General features: G+C 36.9%; 1 protein-coding gene and 1 non-coding gene across 2 annotated transcripts in view; both read right to left on the reverse strand.

The window, feature by feature from the left end:
• Positions 1-13,021, reverse strand: part of LOC145535854 (putative MAGE domain-containing protein MAGEA13P) — a 73,096-nt gene that overhangs the window by 18,325 nt on the left and 41,750 nt on the right. The window lies entirely within an intron of this gene.
• On the reverse strand, positions 6,000-6,071 carry TRNAR-CCG (transfer RNA arginine (anticodon CCG)). Its single transcript has one exon. It is a non-coding gene; the product is annotated as a tRNA-Arg (tRNA).

Consider the following 13,021-nt stretch of genomic DNA (forward strand, 5'->3'; position numbering starts at 1 on the left):
CAAAATGCCAGGCTGGATGAAGCACAAGCTAGAATCAAGATTGCTAGGAGGAATATTAATAACCTCAGATATGGAGATGACACCACCCTTATGGCAAAAAGCAAAGATGAACTAAAGAGCGTTTTGAAGAAGGTAAAAGAGGAGACTGAAAAAGGTGGCTTAAAACTCACATTCAAAAAATGAAGATCATGGCATTTGGTCCCATCACTTCATGGCAAATAGATGGGGAAATGATGGAAACAGTGAGAGTCTATTTTCTTGGGCTCCAAAATCACTGCAGATGGTGACTGCAGCCATGAAATTAAAAGACACCTGCTCCTTGAAAGAAAAGCTATGACAAACCTGATAGCATATTAAAAAGCAGAGACATTACTTTGCCAACAGAGGTCCGTATAGTCAAAGCTATGGTTTTTATAGTAGTCATGAGTGGATGTGAGAGATGGACCATAAATAAGGCTGAGTGCAGAAGGATTGATGCTTTTGAACTGTGGTGTTGGAGAAGACTCTTGAGAGGCCCTTGGACTGCAAGGAAATCAAACCAGTCCATCCTAAAGGAAATCAATCCTGAATATTCGTTGGAAGGCCTGATGCTGAAGCTGAGGCTCCAATACTTTGACTACCTGGTGCAAAGAGCAGACTCATTAGAAAAGACCCTGATGCTGGGCAGGATTGAAGGCAGGAGGAGAAGGGGACGACAGAGGATGAGATGGTTGGATGGCAACACCGACTCAATGGACATGAGTTTGAGCAAACTCTGGGAACTGGTGAGCAGGGAAGCCTGGTGTGTTGCAGTCCATGGGGTTGCCAAAAGTTAGACACAACTGAGTGACTGAACAACAACACCTGGGAAGCCTAATTCCAAAAAATGAATATTTACTATCAATTTTATCCGTTTGAGAAACAACTTTCAAATGGCCCAGCTTTTATAAATATCTACATATGGAGATTAATACAGCACTGATTTGATAGTTTCACTATATATTAATATTTAGTACTGAAATTGGCCCAAGCCTGAGCTTTTCAAGCTGACTCTCTTCTCCATCCACCCTGGGGCCAGCATGCCTTAGTAATGGGAACTTGCAGCTTTCTGAGCAATAGCACATGGCAGCAGTCCTTAGTTAAGTGCAGAGATCTCATAATTTAAAACTCATCACCCCCTTTCTAAATCACTTTCTATGCCAGCACACTGGTTTTAAAAACAAAGTCCAATCTCCTATGAAAAGCATTCAAAACCTGGGACAAATTCACCCCAAACTTCTATTCCCAGGCTCCTTTCCGTGCCTTTTTCCTCCCCTTCACACCCTGAAGGTAGCAGCAATGCCAGAATTCCTTGCATTGTCTGAATATCTTCTGTAGAGCTTTAGCTTTGCTCATATATCCCTCTTCCTAGAATTCCCTTGCTTACTACACCCCACTCCTTTCTGACCCCTTTCCTTACTATTTAATACATCACTTTTCTTTGAGGAGCACTTATGACCTATTGGACAATGGTGATTAATACTGAGTCCAAAAGAATTGTGTTCAAATTGAAGCTCTGCCTTTTATCCTAGCTGTGAAACCATGCACCAGTTAATTAACCATTTTCAGCCTCTATTCTCTCATTTGTAAAATGGGAATAACGATAATACCTTTGTCATAGGAGGGTGGTGAGGATTATATGATGTAATTATCATAACACAGTGCCTGGCACAAAGTAAACATTCAATAAATGTTAGTTCTTTCATTAATATTTTTCTAAATGTCTCTCTCCCTTTTTGGACTTGAGTCTTCCAAAGCCATGTCTGGATGATGAACACAACACTTAATCATAGGTGATATGCCTAATGAGGACCCAATAAGCAGTTGTTAAAATGAATTATTCAAAAGGAGCCATGGCCAGTGCCTTAATGAATCAACAGATTTGTGAACAGATAAGGATTTGTACTGAGTGAACTGTTTGTTCTTATCCAAACATATATCTGACTATAAGTAAACTTATGATTCTCTTAGGTTGAAACCTAAGAGAATGCTGTGAACAGCATTCTGTAGACATGGTATTATTTGAGTATCACAAGGCTTCTTAGAGCATTTCAGATTATGAAATACTGATAGGTTTTTTTTAATAACAGAAGAATATTTGTAAGAAATTTTAAATTTACATAAACTGATTCTTGTTTTTCATTTGTTCCTATATTTAGAGTTCACTGAGTGAAATAATGTCCTGGTCACAGTTGAATAGAAACCCATAGTCAAACGACAAATTAGAGTAAAATACTAGCTTCTTGATATATTTGTTCAAAATGCAATTTCCCTTTGCTCCCAATATAATTTACTAAGTGAGTACAATCTAATTACATGTCAAAATTTTTTTTTCTCTTTCTGTGACACACTGAGAAATTTTTCTACCATTTAGTTGATTATTTGAAATCTTGCCAACTAGGAACATCCTACTCAGAGACTCCTTAACATAAGAGGCTTAGGGAGCATTGAAACATGCATCTTATTAGAGGCAGATAGTAATCAGAATGTTTCTAGCCAATTTCGAAAACACAAAGCCATTTGAATTTTTAAATCAAATTAAATATATTAGTTGTGATATTTCAAAACATCATTTAGATAACTATCTGCAGTTTTAGGCATATTGTATAGGTCAGCACACTCGTATAGCCCTATATTAGAAATGTATGCATTTACTTAAATTGCAGAAAGCAGAACAAAGGCACAAATACTAAGACCTTCAGTAGTATCTGACTCTTATGAGTTGGCATTTTTGGAGGTCATTTTGAGAGGGTCTAAGAGTGAGATTCCCAAGTACGAGTTTGCATAATCATGACCAAGTGATACTGATTTTGGAATTTCAATAGTCAGTTATTTCTAAAGTTTCATTGTAGATTGTGTTATTTGCTTCAAATTCCTCATCCTTCCATATGTCTGTGTTGCAGTAGCATCCTCCCAAACTCAAATTTGAGTAGGACTGTATGATTTGCCTTGGACTTTAGAATAAGCTGGAAGTAACAGGGAGCCAATTCCAAAGCATTCCTCAAAAGGTTTGCATTTTTCCACTTGCTCTTGTGCATCTGCTGTTGCTGGATGAACGTGGTGAGCTCAGGATAGCCCACTGGACCCCAAAGAAGGATGAGAGAAAAGTGAAGCAGAGTTTCTTCCACAGCAAAGCCTGGCCTGCATCAGCCAACTCCCAGACAACTTGTGTGAACAAGCATATCTGAGGTTACCAGAGCCGCCTACTATATCTCAGACTAGATCAAACAACCACTGGATATGTGAGCAAACATATCTGAGATCAAAAGGGCTGCGCAGCTGAGCTCAACACAGATAAACCAACCCCTAGACATATAAGCAAGCGAAACTTGAGATTAGCAGATCTGTCCAGCAGAGTCCAGCCTAGATTAGTTGACCCAGTGTTGTGAGCTAAAAAAATCCTTACGATTTATACCACTGAGATACTGTAGTTGTTTGTGTGTTCCTGTGGCCATCCTTAGCTGATAGGTTGTATACAGACATGCAAAAGGTTTTGTTAACAAAAGATTTCATAAGAAGAACTCTATTATCATGAGTAAAGATCAAACACATTTATAGGTTATTACATGTGTGTGTATGTTAGTCACTCAATTGTGTCTGGCTCTTTTGAGACCCCATGGACTATAGCCTGCCAGGCTCCTCTGTCCCTGGGATTATCCAGGCAAGAATACTGGAGTGGGTTGCCATTTCCTCTTCCAGGGGATCTTCCCAACCCAGGGATTGAACCTGCATCTCTTGTGGCGGATTCTCTACCACTGAGTCACCTGGGAAGCCCCAGATGTATCCATTCAGAATGATTTTATTTCCACCTCTCAGCCTGTCTACTTATTATAATTCCAACTATAAGTATATTCTCTAATAAAACTTGATGGTCAGAAATAAAATCAACTAAGATAATCTAAATCCAGAAAACATGCATCTAAATGCAGAGAGCAATATTTACTCTCTTTTTAAATCACATTTTAATGTACCTAGTAGTTCGTTGTTGTTTAGTTGCTAAGTCATGTTAAACTCTTTTGCGACCCTATGGACTGTAGCCCACCAGGCTCCTCTGTCCATGGGATTTCCCAGGCAAGATTACTGGAGTGGGCTGCCATTTCCTTCTCCAGGGGATCTTTCCAACCCAGGGATTGAAGCCACGTCTCCTGCATTGGCAAGCAGATTCTTCACTACTGAGCCACCAGGGAAGCCCTAGTTGTTTATATGAAAGTAATTCTTAACTATTGGGCCTTGGATATTTCAGGGAAATGATGTATGGAGTTATTGGAAATGATCTTGGAAACTATATTTTTATATATGCTCACACACTAACATGCAATAAATATCTTAAATAAAGGGGCTGGGAATGACCATCAAAGAGTGTTTCATGTAAGGTAATGGATAATCCAAAGATAGAATTAAGAAAATTTCACTCACAACAGCATCAAAAAGAAAACAAATGCTTAGGAAAAATTTGACAGAAGAAGTGCAGCTCTTTTATGTGAAAACTATAAAACATTGCTGAGAGAAATTAAAGAAGATTTAAATAAAGGAGAGAACTTCCATGTTCATAGATTGTTAAGTTTTAACATTACGTGGCAAACTGATTTATGGATTCATTGCAATCAAATTCTCAATTGGCATTTTTGCAGAAATTGGCAAGGTATCCCCAAAATCACATGGAAATGCATGGGAGCCAGAATAACCAAAACAATATTAAAAAAGAACAAAGTTGGGGGGCTCACACCTTCCAAATCAAAAGTTACTACATTAGTAAAGACAGTATGGGAGTGGTGCACAGATAGGCATATCAATTAACGGCCAAGGCCTGAAATTCTCAAGTTACCTTCACATTTATGGTCAATTGATGTTTGACAGAGTTGAGAAGTTAATTTGACAGGGGAAAAAATGGCTTTTTCAACAAGTGGTCCTGGGACAATTAGATAACATGCAAAAAATATTTGCAACTCCTATATCTGCTAAAGAACTAGTATCAAGAATAATTACTCTCATAACTCAATAATAAGAAGGCAATCCAATTAAGAAATGGTCAAAAGATTCAGATATTTCAACAAAAATGATACAGAGATGGGTGAATAAATACATGGAAATGAAAACCTCAACATCATTACTTATTACGAAAATGCAAATTAAAATCAGATTGGTACACCACTAAAATGCAATCCCTAGAATGGTCATACATCACTGGTGGGAATAAAAAATGTTTCAGACACTTTAAAAAACAATTTGACAAATCTCTTAGATAGTTAATCATAAACATACCACACAACAAAACAATTCTATGCCTAGATATCTATGAGAGATATGAAAACATGTTTCCACAAAGACTTGTGGAGGAATGTTTACTGATGCATTTTTTTCACAGTATCTACAGACTGGAAGCAACCCAAATATCTATCAATTGGTGAAAGGATAAACAAAATGTGGTTTTACTGCAAAATTATTCATCAATAAAAAGAAATAGACTACTGATACATTCTGAAACATGCATTAATCTCAAAAACATAATGCTAAGTGAGGATAGACAAACGCAAAATATTATACATTGAATGATTCATTTTAAATGTAATTTCCAGAGAAGATAAATCTTCAGAGCCAGATCAGTTCACTGGTTGTCTAGGGATGTGTCTGGGAGTGGGTTTAGACTACACATGGACATGAAGGAACTTCTTGGAGTGATGGAAATGTTGTAAAACTAGACTACAGGGAGAGTTGAACAACTTTAATTTTGAACAATTGTTCTGACTGAACAATTTTGTTCAATCAGAGTTGAACAACTCTAATTTTACTAAAATCATTGAAATCTATACTTAGAGTGGGTAAATTTTATGTTATATAAATTATACCACACTAAGTGAAGTTGCTCAGTCGTGTCCGACTCTTTGCGACCCCATGGACTGTAGCCTACCAGGCTTCTCCGTCCATGGGATTCTCCAGGCAAGAATACTGGAGTGGGTTGCCATTTCCTTCTCCAGGGGATCTTCCCAACCCAGGAATCGAACCCGGGTCTCCCGCATCGGAGGCAGACGCTTTAACCTCTGAGCCACCAGGGAAGTCCAGTTATACCACACTAAGGCTATAAAAAGTGGCAGATGAAAACATCTATGCTGCTACCCTGAATCCCATTAAAACAACAATGAAGAAATAAGACACACATAAATCATAGCCACAAAGAACAGGAGAGAAGACTCAGCAGGGGAAATAAACAAAAATCTGAAAGATCTACAGTAGATAGAAGATTGGTAAAGAGTTTAGAACATAAAGAACTGAAGCCTAAGTAGCTACAGAGGGGAATAACAACAAGACCTGAACTAACTTTTCTTTGTCAAACTTAAGCATGGGTAAAGTTGAGGTGATACGAAAGGACAGGTTAAAAATAATAAAAAAAAATGCTGTTAGACTTCCTAGTCTCCTATACTAATTTGTGTAGCCCCATGTCTGTCCCAAACATTGACATGACATTTAATTTCTGGAGAAATTATACATGCTAAAGTAAGAATCTCCCTGTAATGCAGGAGACCCAGGTTTGATCCCTGGGTTGGGAAGATCCCCTGGAGAAGAGAATGGCAATCCACTCCAGTATTCTTGCCTGAAGAATTCCATGGACAGAGAAGCCTGGCAGGCTACAGTCCATGGTGTCTCAAAGAGTCAGAAATGACTGAGCTACTAATACTTTCACTTCACTTTCAAAGAGGTTCTAGACTATCTGGTGTGATGTTTAATCATTGGTCAGTTTAGAATATTTCCCATTAATCCAGTATCTCAAAAGCTTATAATGTATTTTTAGGATGTGAATAAAAGTCACAATTCAGTATAAACTGAAAAACAATTTTTTTCTATAACTAAAGAAATAATGAAATTAGATCATCAATTGGAGAAATGTAAATTTATAGAACCTTTATGAGATTGAGGAAGTTCCTTTCTACTGTCAGATTTCTAGGGGTTTTCTTTTTTATCATGAATAGATATAAAATTTTGCTAAATGCTTTTTCTTTATCTATTGAGATGCTGATATGGCTTTCTTCCTTTGTCAGTTAATATGGTGAATTCTTCTGATTAGGATTTGAATATTGAACTAGCCTTGTATTCCTGAGATAAACCCCACTATGTCATAATGCATTATTAGCCTTTTATATACTGTTGGATTATATTTTTTGTGTTTTGTTGAGTCTAATTTGTATTTTGTTGAGTATTTTTGTTTTTATGTGAGGGTTATTATTGTGTAGTTTTCTTTTGTTGGAATGTTTTTGTCTGGTTTCCTTATCAGTGTGATTCTGGCCTCATAAACTGAGTTAGAAAGGGTTTCCTTTTGTTACAGATTTTGGAGGAATTTGTGTGGAAATGTTATTCTTTCCTCAAATATGTTTTAAGATTTTCATGAGAAACCATCTAGACTAGGATTTTTCTTTGTTAAAAGTTTTTAAATTACAAATTCAATTTCTTTGAATAACAGCACTATTCAAGTTATCACTGTTAACTTCAGTGACCTTTAGAAGCTTGTATCTTTTGAGGAATTCATTTCATCTTAGTTGTAAAATGTATTTATTGCCACATGTTTTTTGTGGTATCCTTTATTATCATTTTAATGTTTGCACTGTCTATAGAGATTTCCTCTCTCTCATTTCTTATATTTGTAATTAGTGTCATTTTTTTTGGTCAGTTCAGCTAGTTTATCAAATTTATTGACTTTTTCAAGGAACCTGCTTTTCATTTTATTGAGTCTCTCTACTCTTTTTTGTTTGTTTGTTTGTTTCTCATTTTGGCTGCTTTCACATTAATATTTTTCATTCTCCTTGCTTTTTCTTAAATTTGCTTTACCTAGGTTTTTTGTTTGTTTTTTGGTGAAATCTTAGGTCATTGATAATTTTTTCTTCTTTTACACTATAAACCTTAAATGTTTAAAATTTTCCTCTCAGCACTGCTTTAACTGTCTTGTGAATTCTGGTGTGTTGTGCTTTTGTTATACTTCAGCTCAGAATACTTTCTCATTTCTCTTATGATTCCCACTTTGACCTCAGGAGATTTTACAGAATATTTATTTTTCCAGATATCTACTTTAATTCTGTTACAGTCAGAGAATATGTTTTGTATAGTATGGACTATTTTAAATTTGTTAAATTTTGCTTTATATCCCAGAATATGTTCTATCTTTGTGAATGGCCCTCGTGCACTTTTCTTAACAATGCCTTTTGAAGAGCTAGAGTTTCAAGTTTTGATGTATTCCAATAAGAGTTGTTGATTGTTACTAAGTGTACTGATGCCCTGAGAGATAATAAGCAACTAAGAGTGGTCAACAAATAAAGGCCAAGTGTGAGAGCCAGAGAATCTCCTTGGTAGCTTACAAGGTGGCCTGTATCTCCTGTGGGAGAACAGGTGAAGCTGAGGAATAAATTCAGGATTTTACAGTTAGGATCCTAGAGCTCCACAGACATTTGAATTGTCAGTCAAAGTCAAGTCTATTGTTGGGAGGGTCCCTGAAACATGAGGTGGGGACATCTGAGAAAATGCTCTTGAGGATTTTGGCTCTGTAGATTCCCTGAAACCCCAGACAGCTTGCAAGAGATGGCCCACCATTCTGGAATAAGAGCTAGTGCTTGGTCCATGAGGGAAGAAGGCAAGGCAACAGGTACTCCTCAGCCCTAAGAGGTGCCTTATCTCCTCTCCTGGATGCCAAGACAATAACCAGGGTTAAATCCCAGGGTAATCTAGCTCAGGATGTGGTGGGTCTGATAAGGAGGAAAGAGATTACACCCAGAAGGCCTGTAGGAATTTGGTAGCATGCCCTGTAAAAGCCACAGTACTCCCTGGGATTGGATTGTGAAGATGTTTCTACAAAATAGCTGGAATCTAAGATTGAGTTATGAAGAATTAATTGACTCAGAGCATTTTCTTAGGGCACGGGATTTAACACCTGTAAGGGCTCCTATCAGTGGTAAAAATTCACTTAGTACATCTCAGAAACCTGGAGAAAGATACATCTCATGTCATAAGAAGTGGAAATGCCAGAGTTACCCTGGCAGATGGTAGAGGAAAGAATTTTAAAAGCTCAGAAATGTGGGCATACTATAAGAGATATATTATGTGGGGCTATAAAACCCATCAGAGAATTATCCCCAGGGGAACCCAGAGCACCTACCATTTACCAAGGATCTCAGAAATGTGATGGCTAGAGGGGCCCTAGCATCACTAAGGAGTTGAAAGGTGGCTCTGTTCTACAAGCCAGGGATGATGGTAGAAGATGTTGTCTCCAAGCTTGGTTTGTTAACAGCCATGGGAATGATGAGTAATCAAGCAATAGAGGCTAGAAGCCATAACTGAGACACTGTCTAATAAAGATGATCTTTTTAAGAGTTATTCAGGTGATTCTGAGGCACATCTAGTTTTGAGATCCATAATCTCTGGTGACTAGCTCAGTGTTCTTTCCATTAAATCATTATGACTCCCTTGTTTATTTAGCTCTGCTCATAAGTAAGTTATTTTTATCTTATAACAAAAGTAACTGCTCATTACAGAAATGTAGGGAAAGAGGAGATCAGAAAGAAAACAAAAGGAATCATTTTTGGTATAACATGAGTTAACATGATTATTTCCTTTGCACAAATTCCAAGAAACAGAATTGTCGTGTCCTGGGTGATATATATTTTTAAGGTTCTTTGGGTACATTCTCCAGAGACTTACCAGATTACTCTCCCAATTTTAGCCTATCAATATTCCCATTCCCCATTCCATTGCCAACATTAGTCATTATAATTTTGCAAAGTTCCACAAGTTTAACTGAAAATTGTGTCTCTATTTGTATCACTTTATTATTTGTGAGACAACTTTTTCATGTTTTATTGTGTCTTCATTTTTTTTGCCTTCTGTATTTTTTTTACTGAATTCATATACTTACCATTTTGTGGAAAAAGTTTACCCTCTTCTTTTGGATTTGTAATAATGGTTTACAGAGTAGGGTTTTTGTTTTTTTTTTTTGATTTGTCATTTGACTTCAATTTTCTTCACAGATTTTCCTTACGTAAGGTTTCATTGATTTTTTTTAAAGCATTATATATGATACTTTTCCTATTAACATAACTTTTTAATCATATATTTGTATCTGATATATTCAATATCTCTCAAAAGTAATGCTTCATTCAGCTGACTCTTGCTATGGTAGTATTATGCTTTTAAAATTATTTTGTAATATGAGTACCCTCTTAATGACCTAGATTACCTGTGATGGTGTGATCACTCACCTAGGGTCAGACATCCTGGAGTGTGAAATCAAGTGGGCCTTAGGAAGCATCACTACAAACAAAGCTAGTGGAGGTGATGGAATTCCAGCCAAGCTATTTCAAATCCTAAAAAATAATTCTGTAAAAGTGCTACACTCAATATGCCAGCAAATTTGGAAAATTCAGCAGTGGCCAGAGGACTGGAAAAGGTCAGTTTTCATTCCAATCCCTATGAAAGGCAATGGCAAAGAATGTTCAAATTACTGCACATTTGCACTCATCTCACATGCTAGCAAAGTAATGCAGAAAATTCTCCAAGGTAGGCTTCAACAGTACATGAACCAAGAACTTTCAGATGTTCAAGCTGGATTGAGACAAGGCAGAGGAACCAGAAATCAAATAGCCAACATCTGTTGGATCATAGAAAAAGCAAGAGAGTTCCAGAAAAACATCTATTTCTGTTTCATTGACTATGCTAAAACCTTTGATGTGTGGATTACAACAAACTGGAAAATTCTTAGAGATGGGAATACCAGACTACTTTACCTGTCTCTTGAGAGACCTGTATGCAGGTCAAGAAGCAACAGTTAGAACTGACATGGAACAACAGACTGGTTCCAAATTGGGAAAGAAGTACATCAAGGCTGTATATTGTCACCTTGCTTATTTAACTTACATGCAAAGTACATCATGTGAAAAGCTGGGCTGGATGAAGCACAGGTTGGAATCAAGTTTTCAGGGAGAAATATCAATAACCTCAGATATGCAGATGACATCACCCTTATGGCATAAAGCAAAGAGGAACTAAAGAGCCTTTTGATGAAAGTGAAAGAGGAGAGTGAAAGCTGGCTTAAAACTCAACATTCAAAAAACAAAGATCATGGCATCTGGTCCCATCACTTCATGGCCAATAGATGGGGAAACAATGGAAAGAGTGACAGATGTTTTTTTCTTTGGCTCCAAAATCACTGTGGATAGTGACTGCAGCCATGAAATTAAAAGACACTTGCTCCTTGGAGGAAAAGCTATGACAAACCTAGACGGCATATTAAAAAGCAGAGACATTACTTTGCCAACAATGGTCCATCTAGTCAAAGCTATTGTTTTTCCAGTATTCATGTATGGATGTGAGTGTTGGATCATAAAGAAGACTGAGTGCCAAAGAAGTGATGTTTTTGAACTGTGGTGTTGGACACGACTCTTGAGAGTCCCTTGGACAATAAGGAGATCAAACCAGTAAATCCTAAAGGAAATCAATCCTAAATATTCATTAGAAGGAGTGATGCTGAAGCTGAAGCTCCAACACTTTGGCCTCCTGATGTGAAAAGCAGACTCATTAGAAAAGACCCTGATGCTGGGAAAGATTGAAGGCAGGTGGAGAAGTGGACGACAGTGGATGAGATGGTTGGATGGCAAAACTGACTCAATGGGCATGAGTTCGAGCAAACTTCAGGAAATAGTGAGGGACAGGGAAGGCTGTCGTGCTTTAGTCCATGTGGTTGCAAAGAGTTGGACATGACTGAGGGATTGAACAGCAGCAACGATTACACTCTAATTTTTTTCATAATTTTTTTGATGGATCACACTTGTTTATTTTTCCTGATGAGTTTATTTTTCCTTAAAGATTAATTTTAAGTTCCAGAGTAAGTTTCACTGCTTTTAAAATTGTATTGAATATATACAAGAATTTTGGAAAAAATGAATATTTGTGTAATATTGAGTCTTCATATTCAGTAACATGGTTTCTTTTATTTTTATGCAATTTTGTTTCCTTAAACAAGGTTTGTCCTGTTTTAGCATATATTAAATATTTATTGATAATTTATTCTTAGAATAATGAAGTCCTTAGGTATCTTATTTCTTCCTCCTCCCAACTTCACCATATGGTTCTTTTCATCACTACAAATTTTATTTCGTGGTCTTATGCTAACAACCACTTGCCTGGTCTATCAAATAAATATACCAGGCATCTTTTGTAAAAATAGGAAATGGACAGAAATATGGGATAATTCAAAAGGAGAGAAAACACTGAGATAAATGGGTACCCATGGCTGTGCTTCAGGGACTTAGAAAGAATGCCTGATAAAAGTTTGACTCATTGATTCAATAAAGTAGTTTAATTGATTCTCAGAGTTTGGTGTAATATATTGTTAGCTCCTGTCTCCAGGCAGTGTTCATTATAAGCCTGACATTTCTCTTCAATGATGAGGAAAAACTCCCATCAGCAACTTGAAAAGCCATTTGGGCTGAAGGTGGAGATGGTATCCCTCAGTGTGAAAGTCTTAGTGGAAAGCAATCTTGGCTTCCATCAGAGGTATCATTCTCATCAATGAACTTGAGATCTTAATGGAGTTGTACAGCATTTTATATGTTTGAGTGTATGCATGTGTTTTAAAGATGAAAAGAAAAAAGAATAAGGACACTTTACAGGTATGCTAATTATAATGGTAAGGAATGGGTGGTGAGGTTAGAATTTTAGAAAATCTTATTATAAAAGGACAAAAGTGATTAATAAATAAAGTCCTCTAGTGTTTCTCTCCTGTTTGCTAAAGAGACTTCTAGCGTGGTATGTGTCATTTTCTTCTTTTCCTGCATCTTGGAAAGATGGTTCTGCCTGATCAAATTTACTCTTGGAGTTTTGCAACATAGAATAAATCAAGGGTAAAGAGCAGGAGTAGAAGACATTAACAAGAGTCATGTATAGCGGAGAGATAGAGGGCTTTTTAGGGGTTATGGAGAGAAGAGCTGTGATTTATGAAGGAAATGGATGAAAAAGAAGTGGAACACCT

Source organism: Giraffa tippelskirchi, chromosome X (genome assembly GCF_054371585.1).
Source record: "Giraffa tippelskirchi isolate mGirTip1 chromosome X, T2T-mGirTip1v1.2.pri, whole genome shotgun sequence".
NCBI lineage: Eukaryota > Metazoa > Chordata > Mammalia > Artiodactyla > Giraffidae > Giraffa > Giraffa tippelskirchi.